Raw genomic sequence first — 4713 nt, 5'->3', positions numbered from 1 at the left:
CTATGGAGGTGTCCAATCCGCGAAGGGGTCTGGCTGCGCGAGGGCTGCTGGGGAGTGTGGTCGCTAGGGCAACCTGTCACTTAACTACGCCCTGTGTCAATTTCCTGCGTATTTCCCTTTCTTCAAAACCCAGGCCTAATCTCCAGTCTGCCTTTTGCAGATAGGGATCAGAGCTTTTACCTTTATTAGGCATAGTAATTATTTGCTTTGCTACAAGGGCCTTAGAGAGTACAGTTTTCTTTCACCGACGCGGTGTAAACCATCACGTTTAATCTGGCTTTAAGAGAAGGAATGTAGGTCGATCGCCTATTGCATTATTGAATGCTAGATTAGATTGGGCTACATGCTTTACAAATTTCTATTTTCATTTCATAACCTATGAGGTGGTTATTAAATCCATTTTTCAAGTAAGGAAATTGAGGTTTATGGAAATTAAGAGGATTTTAAAAAAATATTTGGTTGCATTGGTTCTTAGTTGTGGCAGGCAGGCTCCATAGTTGTGGCACACAGGCCCCTTAGTTGCGGCTCCAGGACTCCTTAGTTGCGGCACGTGGGCTCCTTAGTTGTGGCATGCGAACTCTTAGTTGCGGCACGCATGTGAGATCTACTTCCCTGACCAGGGACTGAACACGGGCCCCCTGCATGGGGACTGTGGAGTGGAGTCTTAATGCCACCAGGAAGTCCTTCCAGGGTTAATTTAACAGTTACTACTTGGCCGTCTAATAGAATCTCAAAATTAACACAGCCAAAAACCAACCTTGTCTCCTTCACAGCCTTCCCCACCCCATAGTTAGCAACCCCCTGCTTCCAGTTACTCAGGACAAAAAACTTGGAGTCATCCATGACTCCTTTTTCCTCGCACTCAATCTATCAGCAAATCCTGTTGACTCTACCTTTAAACTATATCTTGGATCTGACCACTTCTAGCTGGCTCAACTGCCGTTCACTTAGTTAAAGCTATTATCACTGTCCTTGTTTTAGAGAGTAGGTCACACTAAAATGTCACACTATAGATTCCAAACTATAGTGGTGGAACTGGGATTTGAACTAGTTAAGTTTAATTTGAGTCCACGCCCTCATTCACTAGAATGTAAACTCCAGAAGGAGAGAGACTTTTGTCTGTTTAGTTCACTACTATATCCCCAGTGCCTCTACTGCTGCCAGGCACATGGTATGCACTCAGTAAATATTTGTTGAATGAACAAATGAATCCACTACCAAAGCTAAAAGTGCAACATTTGTGGCAGAAAGAACCAGGGATCCTTCAGCAATTCAGAGAGATATTTTGGACCCTCACTCATCAGTCATATGGTGGTATTTCTATGTATCCAGTTAGCATAACTTGCCCACTGGCATTATTTATAGATATAGATTTAGTGGAACTGATTTTTCAGGTCACATATACAGATTGAATAATTAGACCATGACAAGGCAGAGGAAGATATTAGATGTGGAAAACCACACTTAATACTCTTTTCTTTCTGAATAAAAAGAAATCTTTTAAGAATAAGTAGAAGGGGGACTTCCCTGGTGGTCCAGTGGTAAAGAATCCACCTCCAGTGCAGGGGATGTGGGTTCGTTCCCTGGTCAGGGAACTAAGATCCCACATGCCACAGGGTAACTAAGCCCACACGCTGCGACTATTGAGCTCGCGCACCTCAACTAGAGCCCGCGTGCCGCGAACTACAGAGCCCACGTGCCCTGGAGCCCGCACGCCAGAACTAGAGAGAGAAAACCCATGCACCGCCACAAAAGATCCCACGTGCCGAAACTAAGACCCAATGGCAGCCAAAAATTAATAAAATAAAAATAAAGAAAAAAAAGAATAAGTAGAAGGACGTCAAAGAGATTTCAAACCAGAAGCTCCAGATATACTGGAAAATCTTTTCCTTGGAAAAGCATCTTTAAACATGTTCTAACTATGGCTTATCCTTCTACGTCGAGGGCATTAAGTGATGACACTGGAAACTCTTTGGATAATTAAAAACATGACAATAGGTGGAAAGGTAGGAATTTCTGGATTTTAGAATAATGGGTAACTTTTCTCTCTCTCCTCATCTCTATTTCTATCTTGCTATCTATCCACCTACCTACCTACCTATGTCTGTTCAGGCTGCTATAACAAAATACCACAGACTGGGTAGCTTGTAAACAACAGAAAAGTTTTTCTTACAGCCCCGGAGGCTGCGAAGTCCAAGATCAAGGTGCCAGCATGGTTGGGTGAGAGCCCTCTTCCGGGCTACAAACTTCTTATTGTATATTCACATGGTGAAAGGGTCTAGGGAGCTCTGTGGGATCTCTTTTATAAGAGCACTAATCCCAGTTATGACAGCTCTGTCTTCATGACCCAAAGACTTCCCAAAGACTTCACCTACTAATATCATCACCTTTAGGGATAGGTGTTGGTGGTGGTTGTGGGGAAAGACAAGCATTCAGACCATAGACTACCTACACACACATATTTTTCTACATTTTCGTATGTATGTATGTATCTGTATATAATATCCAACTTATGGGGGAGTGTATATATGTATATATATATATACACACACATATATATGTAAAACTTTTATCATCAGAATAAAGTAAATGTATGTGACCCTCGGAACTCCAATATTAGTTTAATGATATTTAAAACTTAAATATAGATGGGTCATTGCAAACCCTGCAATGGATAATGCAGATGCCGAGAACCCAGAACTTGCTAGACTTAATGGTCACTAGAAGTCTGCTCATTTCCAAAGCAGTTAAACAAGCACTTCTGAGCATCCCTGAGGTGCCTGCTGGGCTGGGCTTGTCACCAGCCATAAAAGCTATATAGCTGTTCATAAATGGTACAAAATCATTCTTAAATACTTGAAGGAGGTGTCTAGAAAAAAAGATGGATTCCACCAGAGCAAAATGCCATCCTCAAAATTCTCTGGTAGCTGACCTTCCTTGTGGACACTGCCCTGTTGAGTTCCAGAGCTGTGCCCCCAAAGGCCTGTCTGGCAGCTGATGTGAGTCTGGAAAAGTTTAACAAGTTCCTGGCCAATTAAGGAAAACAAAGACAACAGAATGAGTTGTTTTTTTGTTTTAAAGAAAGCCACAGATGTTCAATATAGAAGACAGTCCTTTAAGTTTGCCTTTACTACTTTTTTTTTTTTTGCGGTACGCGGGCCTCTCACTGTTGTGGCCTCTCCCGTTGCGGAGCACAGGCTCCGGACGCGCAGGCTCAGCAGCCATGGCTCACGGGCCCAACTGCTCCGCGGCATGTGGTATCTTCCTGGACCAGGGCACGAACCCATGTGCCCTGCATCGGCAGGCGGACTCTCAACCACTGCACCACCAGGGAAGCCCTGCCTTTACTACTTTTTTGATGGAAAAAAAAAAAAAGTTCTCTTAATGAAACGATCTTAGGTCTTTTTCTTAATTTCTCACCACTTGACAAAAGAAAAAAAACTAGTTCACATGTTTTGGTCCCAGGCTGGGAACTACTGCTTTAGAATTAGTAAAAAGGCTCATGTGGGGAAGAAAAAAAAAAAAAAGACAACGTGAGAACTCTTGCCTATACCAAGAAACCAAAATATTTAATTTTGTCAGAGATGGGCTTAAACTGAGAGATATGCAATCAAAATTTAATTCAACAAGTATTTACCATAGACCTATGAGTTCAGCATTATTCACTCATTTATTGGGTGCCAACTGTGTTAGGCCTTGGGCCAGGCCCTAGGGATATAGTAGTGAAGAAAATTACCCAAGATCTCTGCCCTTATGTAGCTGGCATTCTGATCAGAGGACTCAGGGAACCTCCTAGGGACATCTTAGGGTGACATACTTTTCACACCCATTCCGAGTTTCATACAATACCCAAAGTACTGCTTTAAAAATGTATGAAATACTTTAGACCTTATTTCCAACCATAAAATCTCCACGAAAGTGGCAAAATAAAACCAGAAGACAAACCAAAACAAAACTAGGCAGTGGCCTAAACTAGTCCGGAGGTCTGAGTTTAAACACATCAGAGAAGATGCTGCTGCCATCAAATGAGAATTAAGTCCGTGTCATACCATCCCAGTAGCTTGCTATACTTCTCCCTTGCATCTCTCATCACATCAGAAATTGTGCAACGTCCATCTTCCCCAGAGGACTGAGTCCCATGGTCACAGAGACCCACACTGATCTTGCTATAAGCCCAGTAACAAGTAGGCTTTCAAAACATTCAATGACCACTTAATAACTTGATGATGCTACTGCTGGGCAGCCAATAACCTGGGTCAACCAAGTAGCCTCTACAGGATCTTCAATACTGAAGCATTGGATGTGTTTCACAGCCAAACAGGGTGACACAAAGTTAGGAGGAAAACCTAGTCTGACCAGTTCAGGACAAATTTGGAAACTTCCAAAAAATGTTTTGACCTATTCAGTGAAGGTCAGACAAGAGAGTAACTGGACACACCATAGATGCACCTGCAGACCAACAGTTAGACCAGAAGGGCTCTTGGAGTACATCTGTCTGGGGCTGAAAGATCCAAATAGCCCATCTTCTAAAATGCTGCACTAATGGTAGCAAGGCCCAGAACTAGGGGCTTTTGATCCCTAAGCCAATGTACTCCTGTTTGTTTTCCTTTTTCGAAGGGGTAAAAAGATATATTAAAGATTAAGAGAAAGGGATATTTGGACACAGCATGGCAAACAATTTAAATTCACATTTACCATTCCTGTTGCTAGAAA

This window comes from Pseudorca crassidens, chromosome 10 (genome assembly GCF_039906515.1).
Source record: "Pseudorca crassidens isolate mPseCra1 chromosome 10, mPseCra1.hap1, whole genome shotgun sequence".
Classification (NCBI taxonomy): domain Eukaryota; kingdom Metazoa; phylum Chordata; class Mammalia; order Artiodactyla; family Delphinidae; genus Pseudorca; species Pseudorca crassidens.
Note: the sequence above shows the minus strand (reverse complement) of the source record.